The 19,859-nt window shown below is 34.3% G+C and overlaps 1 pseudogene; it reads left to right on the forward strand.

The window, feature by feature from the left end:
- The first annotated feature begins 11,405 nt into the window (after positions 1–11,405).
- On the forward strand, positions 11,406–12,722 carry LOC128174279 (uncharacterized; annotated as a pseudogene).
- The last annotated feature ends 7,137 nt before the right edge of the window (positions 12,723–19,859 follow it).

Raw genomic sequence — 19,859 nt, forward strand, 5'->3', positions numbered from 1 at the left:
TATGAATAAATTAGAATTTTGCAGCTGTTGCATTAGCACTTAAAATTATTGAAAAAGTATGAATCCTTACGCATATATCGTTAGCTTACATTACTTGATTTGATATGTTCAGTTCATTATCGGGTTTTACACGTCCTTGTAATCGGACATCGAAGAAATTATGTGAAACGTAATATGTACACAAAACAGCGCTCGTTTCTTGTTAAGATACTTGTCTACTTATATGTCAAATCGTTCGTAGACTGAATACTTCTATTTTTATAATTGAAGTCTTTAAATAAAGCAATAACACTTTTTATGTATAATTTTTTCGCTGCATTGTGCATTAAATACAAAGCATGATTAATAATTTTTAAATGTTTAACTGTGTTTAACAAATAAAATTGATGTTGTGTATGTATTTCTGAATTAGTTTTCGTTTCGCTAAACCACTCTGAAATTTATACTCGAATCTGATTGGCTACAGGACGCAGGATAGGATAGGACAGGATAGAGTTTGACTTCATTAATTAGTTCTACCATGTATTCTGTATCTTATCCTATCCTACATGTATCTTTTTCAACTCTCAGGATAGCAGTACTGTATCTGTATCGACTAACATGAAATATATTCCGGTTAACAATGCTGACAATACTAGTAGAAGTCTCCTCTGAATTATAAACTTGTTCTTCTTATAGTAATTCGGGAAATATAGCCCAAAATTCGGCTCACATGGCTGCTTGTTTTGGTTAACTTGGGATAAACTTAAATCTCCTGCTCATCTAACTTTTCACTCTGGACATTCGTCTAACTCCAAATCTCTAAAAAGCGTTTGTTTCTTACTTTTACATGACCTAAATCCAACAAAGTATCAAGTTGTTGATGTTTACTTTCGCGAACCGGAAATGTCTGTTGTTAAGGTCTATTTAAGTGTTGTAGATTTAACGATATCTTAGAATTAGTTAACAGAAATACTTTAAAATCAACAGGACCTGTCCTTCAATCATGATTATAAAGTGTACGAGGTTTCATAAACATGTATGCGGAAGTTTTTGTGATTTTGCTTAAAAGGCTAAAATGGACATACACACACACGTACAACAGCGATGCTGTATACCCGTTTGCGACAATTTGCGCGAGAGGATGATAGTGAGCAGTTTTGAATTCGTGTCAACTTTAATGCATTCACACGACTATATTTGTAGGTACATGTACCGTGTTAATCCGTGCCAGATTGATTTCATTATACATGTTTAGTTAAGATCCAGGCCGTGGAAGAGTGGCTTTATAGGTAGATGGTAATATATCTTACTAAAGACCCTAACTTTTTTTGTTTGCTCTGTATACATGTATTTGTTGTGTAATCGATAATGTTATTATTTTTCTGCAAAAAGAGCGTTGATTGCGTATTAAATGCTGCGTAATGCACGTGATAGTACCACATGCTTACAATTTAATTTCTTTTTATAACTTTTAACTTGGCACAAAAATATAGGTCAGGTTCCGTGATAAGAAAAATAACAAACTGTTGAAGCCTTTAAGCAAATATCAAGCACCTGGCGATATATATTTTTCTCATAGCTAAATATATTCCCTTTACCACAAAATAGACAATGTACAGATCGCTGCAATCTTCTGAGTTATTTAAAACTGTCACATAAGGTTGAATTTTTGCTTTAAACTCATCTGTTTAATTAGGTCTTTCCACCTGTCAGGTGAAGGACCTCTTGTTTTCTTTATGTTTTTTATTTTTCTTTTCTATTTACCTTGGGGTATTTTTTTTTTGTTTTTAGGGTGAATTTACACAGAGAGAGAGAGAGAGAGAGAGAGAGAGAGAGAGAGAGAGAGAGGTATTTTTTTCACCGATTAATTTATAATAGGAAACAAACATACTTTGATTAGTTTTATGCACATATTAAGATACAGAGACTGCGCTCATCCCTACAATAATTTTGAAACCCCCAAAAATTTTTAAAGAAGTTTATAACGGCAATCTGTGTCCATCGGAGCGGTGCTGATGATAGCGATCTGTGTTTAATGGGGCGACGATTAAAACCGCCTGGGACACCCCCCCCCCTTCCTTGGAAATTATATTATCACTCGGATGACCCCCTCCCATCTCTATAAAAGAGCTTTTGCATTTAATATATGTTTTTATTGTTCAGCATGATCAATATTGACTTAAAGGCCACTTAAAGACAGTGTAAAGGCAGTGTAAAGAGAGCGTAAATGCCACTTAAAGATGCTTAAAGGTGGCTTAAAGAAGTTTGGACATTAAGGACCTATAAGCACTTGCTTTAAGGTGACTTAAAGGCGGCTTAAAGGTTGTATGGCCTTTAAGCTCATTTAAGTCACCTTAAAGCCACCTTTAAGGACTTGCTTAAAGATGGTTTTTCGCCCTGTGTTTTATTTCAAGAAATACATTACACACACAATAAAGACACGCATTTCAAACGAACAATGTCGGCGACGATCGGTAGAATATTTTAATTATTGCACGGAACAACTAAGAAAAGATTGTGCAATCTGAGCATATTTTCTTTCCAATTTCATGTCTGATCAAATCAATAATAAATCGATCCCTTCAGGCTTGATTGGATTTGACCACTTTATATTTTTGTTATACTCAGAAAATAACCCCTTAATTATTCCTTGAATAAATCTGTAAAACAAAGAAGCATCAGCTATAGTAGGTAATAAAATGAAACAACTCAATTCTTTCAAATATATTGTTTCTCAATTTTAGAAGTAGATCTGTCTCAGACATTTCGATTTTAAAGGTACTGATAGATCATCTATTCTTTTTGCAAGCTTACATTTCTTCTCACTGCGCTGATGCAGAAGTTCGACCTGGATTAATCCACTGTAGGGGAAGGGGTGGGCGGGATGGATTGTTCCATTTTTTCAGATCCAAATTACCGTGATTACAGGTTACTTAAATCGCTTTTACGTGGTTTTTTAACTGATAATGTAGTTGAAAGTAAGTGGTCGAATTTGATCATCTATATATTTGAGGCGCATGAACTGTAGGCTGTGAAAATGGCACACATAGAAATTTCGTGATGTCATTTTTTAGGAACCCCAATTATGCGATTGCAAAGAATACTGAATTTGAAGCATTGAGTGTGAAGTCTAAGCATTCTCTTTGGGGTTCTTTGGCTGTGTTGACTGTAGCAAATTGAAATGGTTTCTACAAGTGGGGTGCACATGTTTACTATGTCTTCTGGGATTTTTTCTTCTAAATGCTGTGTGCCCACATATTTTGCCAGTTTTACTGCTTATAGTCTAGCGTCCGATCCTTTTAACTTGTTTTTTTGTCTCCAATAGTTACTTTTGAAAATATCTCAAATTCCTGTTACAAATGTATTCTTTTTTGTTTTCAATATTTGAAGGAAGTTCTGTTAAAAGATTTTGAACTACGTTTGGTATGTCATGAAGAGGCTCACAGGCAGGAACTTCATACATCGTCAGCAAATCAGAGTTGCAATGCTCACTGCAGAAAAGAGCTGGAGGTCTTTGTATACCATGCATAATGGTGGTGAGTTTTTCTTGCATCTCCAGTTTTAAAAGGTGAAAGGTGTCAACTCCCCGTGTCTCTAGTCCATCTATAAGATTACCTCTTTTCAAATTCGTTCAAGGGGACAAATTGATTCCATAGAATCCCAGCTTTAAACAAAGGACTGTGTGGTCTGGTCAAATATCTGCCCCCAATTTCAACCAATTTTTAAATAGTATCGTATAAAAATAAAATCTTCACAAATCATTGTAAAGAGGATGCTATAACTTTAATCTTGATTGTAGTCATCATTGCTCACTTGCTGTTTATCTATGACGTCACTTAAATGACCTAATTCCCGCAAATTTGCAAACAAATGAAGATATTCTCATTTTTGCTCTATATTTTGCATTCGGAAGTATAGAGCGCAGGTCTGCTCAAGTGCGATTTTAACATATGTTTTTCTTCAGATAGTTATACATATTATACTAAAACATGGTACTTGAGCAAGCCTGCACTCGATGTTTCCCAGTCGAAAAACCATCGTAAAACACCCATATTTTGCTACAAAACATCAATTTATCAAAATAATGCAATATTCTTGACGTCATTTCTACATTACGACGTCACTATGTAACCTTTTACACCTTTATTTTCAATATGATTTTAACTATCTTTCACCTTATTTTAAAGCTCTTTCTAAGACTTTGATTTTGGGGGGCAAACTTTGCATAAAGCCGCACTTATTCCTTTACCCTCTCAGGTAAAGATGGAGAATGAAATCTCTTTGCGCAATCTTTATTCGGGTGTTCTGTGACCTTAATTCCACACAGACAGTTATAATGCCCTCCTCTTTGTTGTCCACCTCGAATTGGTGTGCAGGTCCATCTCCAATGAACAGGCGTACTTTGTCATATATTTTTTAATCGATTGTGGATTTCCTGGATATCTGCCACTTGTGTATCTCTATAGGTCATCTGGTCACTATCACTAGAACATGATTGCCCGAGAATATACAAATATGTTTTTTCTTCAACACTCTGAACATCTACGGGGGTCCTTCATGGACATTTTTTATGGAACTCTTTATTTGTCAGAAGAACAGAATGATCCTAGAGTGTTGAGACCATAAATGCCACATAACCGTGATTTAATAGGTCGCTGTGGTCATGCCAGAGTTTTAGATGTCGAATGTGTTGTTTGCCGACTCGAAAAAAATCACACTGGTCTTTGTTCATTTGGTTTCTTATTTTTTCTAGTGGTATTTTCCTGCAATGAACTTGTTATGATACATCCTTTAAATCTCCATCTGGTGTTATTTTATTTCTTTTGATAATTTTGGGGGCAATCTTTTCACCAATGTAGAATTCTTTTGTTTCAATTTTTTGGATAGCAGATTGTGAATGCTTTGTCGGTGTTGGGATAGGAATTAAAACTTTCTTAAAAAGCTTTTGCCTGGCTCTGCGAACTCTTCGAATGTAGTCGCGTCCACTAAGCCTTTGCTCGGGGTTGAATTTATGTACATTTACACCCAAAGTTTTGGCAAATTCAGCTAATACTTGCCCATTTGAAGGTATTGCCCCTTTTTTGTTTCTCAAGTTAAATTTTACTGATAATATCCTCCAACTTACTTTAGAGCCTGATGGCAATGCCATGATGTAGTTTTGAAATGCTTCTTTTTCAAATACATAGTTCTCTAGCTTGCCTCTATGTTGTTTGGTTTTCCTTGTACCACATTTGACCAATTTGGATAAATTTTCACTTCGACCCCTTGCAGCTTTGAGTGTTTCAAAAACGCTGACTGTTTGTTCCTATCTCTTTGATTATATGAATGACCAGATGAAAGAAAGGAGCTAACTTCATTTTTATTGGATAACATATTGGAAATCTTTTCACTGTATTTTCTTGTCTCTTAAATTTTTTCTTGAAATTTTTGCTTACCTGTTTTTTCTGTCAAACTGTAAAAATTTGAGGTAGCATTTTTGAGACTAATGTGAAATGTTGACTCAAAGATAGGTTATAATATGTTCATCATTTGAAGCTGCCCATTGGCAGTTCTGTTTGGGGTCAATGTACCTATTTTATTGATCAAATCATCAGCTTTGAACATTATATTCTCTGTCTTTTCACTTACAGATCTGTGCAGAGATGACGACGATGGATCGGTTGCCTTACACCTCGCACAGTCTTGAAGAGAATGCACATTTTTTTTCTCTCTGACAAAAGGGACCATGAATCCAGGGAAAACTTTCGAAGAAATTGCTGTTTTTGCATTTTTCCACTACTTGTTGTTGTGGTGTTGGCAATATTGTTCCTGTTGACTTGCCCTCTGCTTTGTTTTCCCACCATTCAATTGACTGGGGATCTTTTGAGAACCTAGCTATTATGACCTTAGCAAAGTTGCAATAGTTCATTTTACCTTGATTTACAGAAAACCATTGATATTAGAATGTGTCTACATTACCCATTCCAGCAGACGCCATAGTATATTCTCTAAGAAAATCACAGAAATTTTATAATAAGAAAAGTAAGAACCTATTTTTTTTTTACTTTCTTGGGTCATAAAAATTTTGAGATTAAATTAATTAGAATGCCTTTAATTATTTTTTAACACTTTTAATATAAAGTTTTGAAACAAAAAATGTTTTATTACTTGAGGTAACAAATGGCATATTTTGATAAAAAAGTGATTAAAAAGTTGAAAATAATTAGGATGTACTTACTACTATTATTCAAAACATGTAAAAAGCTGCATTTTTGTTTTTATTCTGTTCATAGTTTTTGGCTTAGAGGTTATATGTTTTCGTAAATAAATATTTTTTTTGTTGCATTTATTCTTATATACGAGGGTTGTCCCAAAATAATGTAGACAAGACACATAATTTATTATCTGTTCACTGCAATTTCATTAGACTTCTATGTTTTCTTCAATGACCCTTTGGCAAACAATGCTGAAAAGTTCAAATCTGTACTTTATTTATTTCTCGAGAAAATGAATAATTAGTAACAACAAGTTTTGTCAGGCGGCGCAATGTGCGACGTCGAAAATTTCCAGTTTTACGTTGTTCCTAAACCCTCCACATCGTTTTCGATAACATTTACGTTTTATTTCCGAAAATGTCTTAGAAAAATTAATTTCTTTAAACATGCACCCAGCATGTACATTCAATATATATTTCTAGTTTTGTTTTGGTTTTTTTTTAAATATTTTTTAAGTACAAACGATCTGTCTGCTCCAAACTTGTCCTGTACGTATTACTTGTTCTCTAACGTCCTTCTTACCGAAATGTGTCGTTCAACATTTTGACGTCCATTGATATCGTTCGGGGTTTCTTTTTTCCACTTATTGTCATCATACTTGTTCAGATATTTTGAATGTTGTTTAACTACTTATTCATAAAACACATTTTCTCATCGATTTTGTTAATTTCATTTACTTCCAAAGCCGCTTAGGATTTATTTCATGGTCTTTACAAAATTGTATCAGTTACTGCTGCGCCGCCTTAAACGCTGACAACGTCATTTTATTACTAGTTAACTTTTCAACTTGTCACAAAACGCGCTATAAAATATTTAAAAGTTTTGTTACAGCCAAAACATTTTCTGAGTAAATAATAGAACTTTTATCAAATATCAGTGTATGTTTTATTTGAAATTTTTTTCATTCGAAAGGTACTTTTCCGCCCAATTTTCAATTCATTATATTGATTTTAACTTTTTGTTTTTGACATTGCGCCGCATGTGGAATTTCTGATCTAACATGCTTTCATTTCACTAATTTAATCTCAAACAATATTCGATTTTAAAACATTATTTGAATGCAAATTTCTTGTACCCTTTGTGGCACAAATTTCATCTTCCTTTGCCTTCGATTAACTGAATAACGCCACTTGTCTACGCTATTTTGGGACAACCCTCGTATGAATACAATTCAATATTACTAATAGCGAAATCAATTTATAATTTACTTTTTTCTTTATTTTTGTTCTTGTAGTATTTTGTGTGTATGTGTGTGCACAAGGGGGGGGGGGTGTTACCTAGCCTTTGTTAATTATCTATGTATATATTTCAAATTTCATATTCATGCGTTTGTTCTTGAATGTTAAAAAAGAAATTAAAAAAAAGAATTTAATATGTGGACATTTTTATTACATTTTTATTCCATTCATGAAACAATGAAAACACAAAGGCAATGCAAAATTACAAAGCCAATCATATACGCCGTGTTTCATTTGTTTGAACATATTTTATTGCATAAACATGTACAAATGGTTCGGACACAAGTTTTTACAACTTACGAGGTATAAGTATAACAATTAACAACTGTATAGTAGTTTAGAATGGAAAGTACATAGAAATTGATATTACTTAAATAGTTAAGTTATTGAACAAACGTACATGTATAAACAGTTCTGTTGAATTTGGTCTAGGTTTCTGTCTTTCATTGGGCCTGGTCTCTTTGATATATGAGATGACTGGTTGGGAATGAAGGGTGTAGTTTCCAAGGATCATATGCACCTGAAAGGGGAAAAACATATTCTTAATATATTTAATGGATTTTTAATATCTAATAAAGCATTCTTAAGACGTGAAAGAAATTTATAAAGATCCCTTCTCGTTTTGTTTTCACTTCGAGTTATGTGAAGTAAAGAAACAATTTTTTAAATGAAATAAAATTTAAATAAATGAATGACATTTTTCTAGTCCGAAATCATTCAGTAACCGTATCAGTGTTCTACAGTGTATATGCATGTTGACAATTCTATACAATAATACACATAAATACATGGAAAATGCACACTAGTTCATAGAAGTAAAGAGTGTCCATGGACCGGTCTAATCCCCGTTCCGAAAAATAATTCTCTCTCTGATTTATTAAAAAACTATGCTGACAGCAAATATCAGCGATTTACACGAACTTCATAAAGACCGTTTAATTCTATGTACCATTTAATTATTCAAAACAGTGGTTATCTGCACGTGCTGATCATGTTGTGTTAGTATGCGCTTTAGCTAAGGCTTCAAGTTTACATGGCACAGAACATTGTAGATATCACGCACTCCTCCACCTATTGTTTTTTTTTTCTTTTTGTTAACAAATTACAGAACACGGTCATTTGTTTAAATGCATGTGATAAAATATGTTAATCGGTATACAGATATATCTTGATTTGTGTCGATGTTGAGTCAGAATTATTCATGTTTGTAATAATATTGCCCTCTATGAAATGAAAAGAAAAACAAGCACCGTCTAAAAAATGAATGCTTAATATAAATTCTTAAAAATCAAAATTAATTAAAAGCTTTTTACATGTATTTACTTAGTGAGCAGTTATCAAAGTCCGTTTAGGGGATGTCAGGGGCATGCACAGGGGTATACAGGAGATGACAGGCATACATGGGTGACAGGGCCAAAAAGGGGGTATTACAGGGGCGCACAGGGTATACAGGGGCTCTGTACAATGGCACACAGAGGATGTACAAAGGATTACAGTGAAAACAGGGAAAGACAGGGGATTTTCATACGAGGTTTTTAGACACAGTCTATCACAGTGTGATTCTCTTACCTTTTTTGCCTTGGCCTTGACTTTTTTGTGTCAATTTAGCAATGACGTATTTTGTCTAAAAGACGCCCACGTGACCCTTAAAGGTCACGTGACCGTCAAAGTTAGACATTGTCAACTTAAGGTTACCCATATCTTTACAAAAAACACCCAAAATAGTTTAGAACTATTCATTATGCAGATATGAATAGACTAGAGCAAAACGACCTTCTTTTACTGCTATTTGAACGCAAAATGTTGTCTTAACTGTTCTGCGTTCTTATTTGAGACTGGTTTAAATTCAGTAATGTTCTTCGAAAATAAAAACAAAAACTTAAGTTGCAGACAGTTACAATATTATTTACAAAAACAATTAGAAGATACTCACGCAAAACTTGGTCAGATAAGTCTATTCGCCTTTGGAAAGTTTCAAGTATTTCAACAATATTGTCTAATTCATCTTTTGTGATTTTGCATCTTCTTAACATGTTTGAAGTTATCTCTTGCACTATTTCCTGTCTATGTTCAGAAACGTTTTCATAAATTTCAGTCGCTACATCTCTCCTCCATGCCTCTGAATTAACATTCACTGCTATGGTAAATGTACCCGCAACAACATTAACAACCACAATATAGATTCCTGCGCAAGGACTGAAAATTGTAGTTAACGCAATGAATACCGATTGAAACTGGAACAATTTTGGAATATCTAAGAGTTTTATAAAAGGATTTAAATCAAAGTTAAATTTGATTTTGGTATCCCATACAATGTGTTTTTGCATTTCTGCACAAATTATCGATCCTAGACATCCGCTTACTGATTCCAGGGTCTTCTCTATCAATTCCGTTGTGAGTCTTTTAATTGTAAAACTTGACCAACAATTGTAAGGACCACTACTTACGTCCCCGCTTTCCTTAATGTTAGCTTCGAAGCAAAGTTGTGTGATGCTTTCTTTTGACAAAGCTCGATTAACAGCATAACTGACAATATCTGCGATGTGATTTATAGGAATTGTATTACCAAGTGACATAATAAGTTGTTTGTAAGCCACAATTTTTTTATGCGCAATTAATTTAACCACTTTTTCATAATGTTCCGATTCATGATGTAAATGGATTGTTTGAAATCGAAAGAACTTTTCGTATTTTTGTTTAACTACACATTTTGTTTTCGAAACATCAGAGCAACCTCCTCGAATCAAAATTATTTTGATAAGGTTATCATTTTTCCTGGTGAAAAAGTCCAGTTTTTCCCAGGGATCCTGAAACAGAAGATTCGATCATACATTTGTTTTTTGTGTATTAATTAAGTCCACTGCAATAACACCAGGCATGAATTTTCATTTGGAATAAATTAAAAAAATAGTACGAAAATCAAAAATATATTTATGAAACGGTAAGCAAAGTGCTAATGTCCTTATATTTATTTACCATTTCCTCAATAACCATCTGATTTTCGTTATGCTTCACGGCAACTTCGTAGACATATGTCCCTAAACTTTTATCCTTTTCTCTGATGTGTCTACAACATAATATTCTCTGTGCAAGAAATTTGCCTTCGTCAACAATTTGTTCTAACTTGGTCCCACTAAGAAAGTTTCTAGTAAATGACATTTGCAAGGGATCCTCTGGTATATCAATGTAGAAAGAATGAAACAAAGTAGAAAGATTTTGATAGTCGACATTTTCTACCATTGCTTCCGTATTTTCCACAACATCTGAAAAACAAAGTGTATATAGATAAAAATGGAAATAATGTTATCATAACAAACAACAACCAAATACTAGAAAGCAGAATTAAAATGAATGTCTGAATAAGTATTTGTTATGTACTATGTCTGTTCGTGTGCGAGTTGAAAAATGAGTTGCATTTATTGAAGAAGAAATATTTCTTCTCAAAGGCACTCATAAGTTACTTTCTCAAATGTTAGGCATAAAAGCCTATTTACATCCAGTGTTAAACACACCCTTCTTCTATCTAAAAGCAATTTAAAACCATATACATTTTGGATGTATTTGACGTAACCTGACCTTTTGGTTTTTAGAAATAATTTGAATTCTGGGCAAGAAATGATCAAGGTACAAGGAGGTCAAACTATAATTTGACATAAACCTAACAAAGATTTCAAATTGAAAGTAGGAGATAAAGTCTTTGGTGTTTTCAAAACGTAAATAAAAAGCAAATTGAACTAGAACTATTTTTGTCTTTAACAAAAAGTAAGGGCTTTTCGACACCCCCTTTTCCTATTTACTATATAGTGTACTCTCTCCACTCAGGGGTTAAAATGGGTACCTGGCACATGGGACGATCTGGCTACGTGAATGTAAAGCATTAGCACCGTAATTTTGCAGCTGCTTGTGTGCTCCCTAGGGAGTTGAGGGTGCTATGGATGGTACGGGTCTCGCCAGGGGATAATATGTAAAAGTCGTGCAAGGCAATATAATTAGCGAGCAAGACTATAAAATCCTACCTTTACCTTTTTACCAAATTCTTCAACGCCTTGGTATAATCGGTTGTTTAAAAAAGAACTTATAAAAGTAATGCAATGTCAAAAGAAAAAACTTTAAAAGTATTTTTGTTTTCGTCGTACTTAAACTCATTTGAATTTTTTTTATCAGTAAAAATCTAGAGCTACTCGCACAGCAATGAGAAATAACACCACTTGATGGTGAGGCGATTTATTTCGAACATACTCGAACAATGAATCTTGTAACTGATTTGTCCACCTGCTTTGGTACATTTTCCCGCCATCCGGTTATATTTTTACTTGTTCTCGCTCTACGGTACAAATCAAATACGCAGTTACAGAAATTCAATGGAGGAAGATAGACGTACTCGGTGACTACGATGACTTGATGTAAAGCTAAGCGCTTGAATCTTTTGAAAGAAAACAATTATGAATTGGACGAAGAAAATGTTGAACTTTAGACGTTTTTGACCCTTTAAAAGAAAAACAGTGTAACAGTAAAACTAAACAAGATGACACCAGAACCGCCTCTTTGGAACGTTTTGGCAAACAAAAAGTGAATTCTACAGAAATTAAGGAGTTTCACAGGAGTCAGGAAAGTACCAATACACGACGCACAGCATCTTTGGAAGTTAAAGTGTTTGACGACTTGCGAGAATCGACAAATGCTAATTCAGATTTAGAAATTAACTTCCTGATTTACTACCGTGGATATCACAAGATGTAGTCAATGTTTTGTCATGCTTTGTGAACAAGAGCCGCAGAGCTGATGGTAATTCTTATTAATCTAAAACCTTGTTCCAGTTAAGTGCTTTTTTTAAGATTTATGTGAGATTATGATATGGACTAGAATTTTCTTGACGCTAAAGAAGTCGAAAGTTTATCAAAAAATTGATGTCCAAATGAAACCACTCGCCACGGAGGTAATAGGTTAGACAGTTCGACAGGCGTATCCAATGTCCCCTGAAATGGATAGCTCGTGATGGGAAGTCGGGCATCTTGGTATAAAAAACTGTAGATGCATTTACCAACACAATATTTTCTACAACTGTAAATTTTTTGGACTTAGAGCTCTAGGTGAACATCGTTCATTAGTGATGTAGCAGTTCAAGCTCGTCAAGAAAAGTGACAAAATGTTTATTACATTTTACGGTCGTACTACCAAGAACTTTGCAGGGGGATTAAATCACCGAAACCTAACTGCCAAGGAAGTAAAATACGATTCGTGGAACTGACTGACCTCGTCATTTTTGTCCCCCGCCGCAACGCGGTGCGGGGACATAGAAATGCCGGGCGTCCGTCCGTGCGTCCGTGCGTCCGTGTGTCCGTGCGTCCGTGCGTCCGTGTGTCCGTCCGTCACACTTTTTTGTAAGCGCTCTCATGCCTACAAATTTTGACGGATTTTCATTAAATTTATACCAAATGTATATACCACTATTACCTTGGTCAAGTTCGAAAATCAGCATTGGTTGATACTTTTTGTTGGAGTTATGAGACTTTGACCACAATAATGACTCTGTTTTATCCAAAAATTGACCTTGTAAGCGCTCTCATGCCTACAAATTTTGACGGATTTTCATTGAATTTATACCAAATGTTTATACTACTATTACCTTGGTCAAGTTCGAAAATCAGCATTGGTCGATACGTTTTGTTGGAGTTATGGGACTTTGGCCGCAATAATGACTCCGTTTTATCCAAAAATTGACCTTGTAAGCGCTCTCATGCCTACAAATTTTGACGGATTTTCATTAAATTTATACCAAATGTATATACCACTATTACCTTGGTCAAGTTCGAAAATCAGCATTGGTCGATACTTTTTGTTGGAGTTATGAGACTTTGACCGCATTAATGACTCTGTTTTATCCAAAAATTGACCTTGTAAGCGCTCTCATGCCTACAAATTTTGACGGATTTTCATTAAATTTATACCAAATGTTTATACTACTATTAACTTGGTCAAGTTCGAAAATCAGCATTGATTGATACTTTTTGTTGGAGTTATGGGACTTTGACTGCAATAATGACTCCGTTTTATCCAAAAATTGGCCTTGTAAGCGCTCTCATGCCTACAAATTTTGACGGATTTTCATTAGATTTATACCAAATGTTTATATCAATAATACTTTGGTCAAGTTCGAAAATCAGCATTGGTCGATCCTTTTTGTTGGAGTTATGGGACTTTGACCACAATAATGACTCCAGTTTATCTGAAAATTGGCCTTGTAAGCGCTCTCATGCCTACAAATTTTGACGGATTTTCATTAAATTTATACTAAATGTTTATACCACTAATACCTTGGTCAAGTTCCTAAATCAGCCTTGGTCGATGGACTCGATACTAGACAGCTTGACCGGCGGGGGACCCAGGAATTCTATTCTTGTTTCAATGTGTACCAAACTTACATTGACATAATTGGGACTTGAACATGTGCTACAAATTTATTTTTATCAGGTATCTCTCTCTCTCTCTCTCTCTCTCTCTGTCTATCTCTCTATCTGTTTTTTTTTCTCTCTCTCTCTGATTGGCGTAGTTTATGGGAACAGCTGGTAGTGTCCATGTCCATAACAGGACATAAAACACGGCAGTTAATGATGGATCTAATGCCCATCCCAATGATTAACATTTATAACTGTAATATCCATATTTTCAACGCAATTAAGGTAGTCCTATACTCGGCACTAAATGGGCTAAATCATTAAAAGCTTAGCTTTAAATGATAAATATACATTCTAACAATACATATACAAAAGATAATATGTATGTTTACATGTTAGTTTGTTTGTTATCACCTCTCAGACGGGTGTACCCCGTTGCGAAAATTATTGACAATTATGAAATTTGCCAGACGTCCGTTTTTCCTAAAAATAATTACCAATTTTGGGAAAATTAGAACTGAACATAGAAAATAGAGTATAAATATTTATTTAAGCCATATCTCATCAATAATTTTGCACCAATTTTTGTAAGTAAGTACGCTTTGTGGACCTGATGTATCAAAATATAATACAAAAAATGCAATGCTAGTATCGCGTTTGGTAATTTTTTTCTACTATTTGATGGACTCAAACTTAAATTCATGGTGTTTATTCTATAGATTGACATCTTAGAAAAAAAGATTTGGTAAAATAAATTATATGTTGACGGATTACTTTTCACGCTATAAGCTCTAAACCAAGTAGACCCTGACGAAAAAATCCGTAAAAATCACATTTTGCTACAGTTTTCTGCCTAGATCTGTCAGCAATGTTAGATATCATTTAAAAAATAATCAATTTACGATTGATTAAATTCGAAATAGCTTCTGTTTCTTAATTTAAATCGGTTTTAGTAAAAGAAAAATTCGGGGGGGGGAGGGGGGTCAAAACAAAGACGATATAAGCATACCTGAGATCCTGGTTAATCAGAAACTTCGTTTTTCATTTAACTTTAACAGAATCGAGTTTCTCAACATTAATCATTTCTATCTCTCAGAGAATACATATACATGTATTACCGTTCTAATTGCTTATTATTGCCATTGTTTACAACAGCGATGTAGAGCAAAATCAATACCGGGTATCTAAAACGCTTTGTAAAAGTCGAACCAATATTGTAAAATCCGTATTATGACGTAGTGCGATACTCGGACTACTTTTACAAGAATGACTAATGTGTATAGCGTAACATTTTAAACACTTGTTCAAATTTTGATTCAATCTGTTCAAGAAATAAAAACTTTCGTATTTATAATTACTTTTTCAAGTTTACCATTAGTTGGATACACTTTGTTGCCAGTACTGTGCGTTTTCTATGGCCAATTACCATGAGAGAGATCTCATTATTGTGCAAAAATGTCACATATATGGTATGCAAATATAACCATTGTATGCGATATATCAGTCTAGGAACATAAAATAAACAAGTGAAAAGCTGTCAATGTGACAGCAATCCGGGGTTTTTTTTATGTGAACTGTATCCATAATCCATGTTAACCCAAATCCAGTGAAATGGTCTACCCTATATGCAATATTTTGCCAAAAAATGGCTAAGTTCAAAAGCTGGTATTTTGTCATAAATTATCAAAAATCTAAATCCTAGCAATATGCACACCTCTGATATATGTACAATTGATCTGCAAAAGAACAACTTTCTATCTTGATAGCTGTAGGAGGAGTTATCCGTACAATGAGGGTACCCTATATGCAATATTTTGCCAAAAAATGACTAAGTTCAAAAGCTAGTATTTCTTTTTATAAACTATTAGAAATCAAAATCATGAAAATATGCACACCTCTGATATATGTGCAATTGATCGGCGAAGAACAACAACCTATCCTGAAAACTGTAGGAGGAGTTATCCGTACAATGAGGGTACCCTATATGCAATATTTTGCAAAAAAAAGTATTAAGTTCAGAAGCAGGTATTTTGTTCATAAATTATCGAAAATCGAATTCCTAGCAATATGCACATCTCTAATATATGCAAAATTGATCTGCAAAAGAACTACTACTTATCTTAAAAACTGTAGGAGGACTTATCCGTACAATGAGGGTACCCTATATGCAATAATTTGCCAAAAAATGACTAAGTTCAAAAGCTGGGTTTTTTTTTCCATAAAATATCAGAAATCAAAATCATAAAAATATGCACACCTCTGATATATGTACAATTGATCTGCAAAAGAACAACTTCCTATCTTGATAACTGTAGGAGGAGTTATCCGTACAATGAATGTACCCTATATGCACTTTTTTGCCAAAAAATGACCAAGTTCAAAAGCTAGTAATTTTTATAATGACCAAGTTCAAAAGCTAGTAATTTTTATAAACTATTAGTAATCGAAATCATGAAATTATGCACACCTCTGACAGATGTGCATTTGATCTGCAAAACAACAACTTCCTATCTTGAAAACTGTAGAAGGAGTGATCCGAACAATGAGGGTACCCTATATTCAATATTTTGCAAAAAAAGGATTAAGTTCAGAAGCTGCAATTTTGTTCATAAATTATCGGAAATCAAAATCCTAGCAATATGCACATCTCTAATATATGCAAAAATAATCTGCAAAACAACAACTTCCTATCTTGATAACTGTAGGAGGAGTTATCCGTACAATGAGGGTACCCTATATGCAATATTTTGCCAAAAAATGACCAAGTTCAAAAGCTAGTTTTTTTAATAACTATTAGAAATCAAAATCATGAAAGTATGCACACCTCTGATATATGTGCAATTGATCGGCAAAGAACAACAACCCATCTTGAAAACTGTAGGAGGATTTATCCGTACAATGAGGGTACCCTATATGCAATATTTTGCAAAAAAATGATTAAGTTCAGAAGCTGCTATTTTTTTCATAAATTATTGGAAATCAAAATCCTAGCTATATGCACATCTCTAATATATGTAAAATTGATTTGCAAAAGAACTACTACTTATCTTAAAAGCTGTAGGAGGACTTATCCGTACAATGAGGCCGGGTACCCTATATGCAATATTTTGCCAAAAGGTGACTAAGTTCAAAAGCTGCTTTTTTTTCATAAATTATCGGAAATCAAAATCCTAGCAATATGCACACTTCTAATATATGTACAATTGATCTACAAAAGAACAACTTCCTATCTTGAAAACTGTAAGAGGATTTATCCGTACAGTGAGGGTACCGTATATGCATATTTTGCCAAAAAATGACTATGTTCAAAAACTGGTATTTTTTTCATAAAATATCAGAAATCAAAATCATGTAAAATATGCACACCTCTGATATATGTACAATTGATCTGCAAAAGAACAAATTCCTATCTTGAAAACTGTAGGAAAAGTTATCCGTACAATGAGGGTACCCTTTTCGCAGCCGCCTGCCCGCCCGCCATTTTTTAACCGGATTTTTCCTTCGGAAAACCCGGTTAAAAACAACACACCATTTGACAATTTACCGATACATCACACATTCATGACACGTTATTTAATTGTAAAGGAAGAAAATGACACATATTCAAGACACGTGGTCCAATTGTACAGGAAGAAAGTGACAGATAAAGTGTACATCCTCCTTAGATAAAATAGTCAAATCCAAAACCTTCTTCATTCACACCAAACAACTTATCACAGGTGATATCACACGATATCTCCTTAAGAACGACTTACTGCTTTCTCGACTATGACTGTCAGCCTTTAATGATCGACCGGAAAGGTACGACATTGAAAGTATCATTCAAGACAATGACGAGTAACAGACTCTATAAGATATGTTTTAAGCATATGTCTCCAAACATTGCTGAACCATTACAAAGTCTAACGAGAGCATGGGAGAAACTTAAAGAACCATTTGATTGTGCGGAAATGATATAGTAGTCGTTAAAAAGTAGAATAGACACGTTCCTAAAGCTAACTACAAAGAATTCGAAGAAACTTTATAAAGTGTCAGACTTAGTTTCAGCAATTGAGTCAATTTAGCGTGATGAACGAATAAAATCACTACATGATCATAATGAATACTGAACTAATGTGAACCATATCGTAAAAAAAAAATCATCACACAAATCAATCGTCAGGAAAACGGACATCCTCAGCGATTAGATAAATGAACATATGGCATTCCCCACGTTACAACACATTTCGCTAAATTTCTACGAAAAAATAGTAGCATTAGAAATGACCCATATTTTCTTTATGAAACAACATTTGTCAGAAAAGATACTAATGTGTCAAACTATGTCCATGAAAACTCTGTTGTTGTGAAGAAACTAACCCTCACCATAAAGTTCAGAGAACAACAACTAGAACTGAAGACGTTTCCGTGTTTAGAAATTGTCCAGTACACAACACAAACCATCCTTTGATTAATTTTTGAACCTTTAGATCGCAAGTAATCAGTGAAGAATGAAACTTTTGGAAGAAAAGACGATGTGTTTTTGATAGTGTGCTTCTACTACTCGAATCAAGGAAGACTCTAAGGAAAAAGTGTCTTGCAAAGATTTCGACAGTAAAAGTCATCCTACAGTCTTACATAGTGACGCACCATACGGACTCTACATACAGCTGCATCGACTAACAACGAGGAGGCTTCAATTGACATTACCTTAATATGCAATCAGATATAGTGTAGATTTACAGGTATATCTTGTGCTAAAATACTGTTAGCCAATGTACATCTGGCAGAGCGTCCTGACAAGCGGGTACCTGCATACATTGTGCTAGATGATCAAAATAACCGTACTTTGGAAAGTTCACAACTCTTCGATTCACTCGGAATTGAAGGACATAACGTGAAATACATGTCTACATTTGCTAATGAATGTAGCAATCTTCCTAATAATCGCGAGGAAATTCCAACACGGTCATCTACATGACATCGCCCAGTACATTCCACTTCTCCATGTAAGCACCCACATTAAGCTTTTGATTGGAAATATGTTTTCACGCTCACTATGTTTTGGACCAGATGATAACTCTTGTGCACAGAAACTGCCTTTAGAATGGAACATCCATTTGCCAGAAGAGTTCAACGTCATTAAAACAAACATTTTTAATAGTGGACGTGGTACCATGCTTTATCCTTACCAAAATTATTTTTGAGTATGTGAAAAAAAAACCACAAGACGTTCTACAGTCTGAAAGTAAGTACATTTATGAACCACACAAACCTCTTGTTGAATATCGCATGTTTTTGATAACACAGCCTCTACAGCAATAGCTACATAAGGCATTAGACTTGCAGTAAATCACAGTTGTCTTGGTTCTGATGTCAGCCACTTATATTTCGACGATAGACTTAAATCAATACCTACAGTCAAACAAGCCATTGATCTGACACAGAAAGCATTAGAAAACTAAAGAAAACGTGAGATTACACAAGATAACTCCAAATCGAGACGTAGTCCTGTCGAAAGACTTCAAGGTCCTGGGGTTTGGCATTGAAATCCTACCCGAACCAATTACTATTGGCGTTTCTTCGAATCAAGAGTCGCATGCTTTTTTGTGCCGCATTTCAAGTAAAGAACAACAATGTACAGGAAAAGGAATGATTTCAACTTCACCTTCGATCCCTTAAGATTCTTAACACCAGTCAACATTATTAGAAATAACATATGCGCCAATTAGTAGGATGAACTCAATCACTACCTTTAAAGTAATCAACAACGGGGGCATGTTTTGGTCAGCTCTTTAAAAATTCTTCATTGTTTAAATATTCCTCGCACTTATCTTCCGGTTTTATTGACAAGTGCAAGCAACAAATCCGTACATATTTTTTCAGACGCATCTGACCGAGCAGTTGCTGCTGTAGGGTATCTTGTAAATCGATCGAAAATGGAAAAAATGACTTTGGTTTCATCCTTTGGAAAATCGAATGTTGCACCAAAGCATGGTCATATGACACTA

The sequence above is a fragment of the Crassostrea angulata genome, chromosome 2 (genome assembly GCF_025612915.1).
Source record: "Crassostrea angulata isolate pt1a10 chromosome 2, ASM2561291v2, whole genome shotgun sequence".
Taxonomy (NCBI): domain Eukaryota; kingdom Metazoa; phylum Mollusca; class Bivalvia; order Ostreida; family Ostreidae; genus Magallana; species Magallana angulata.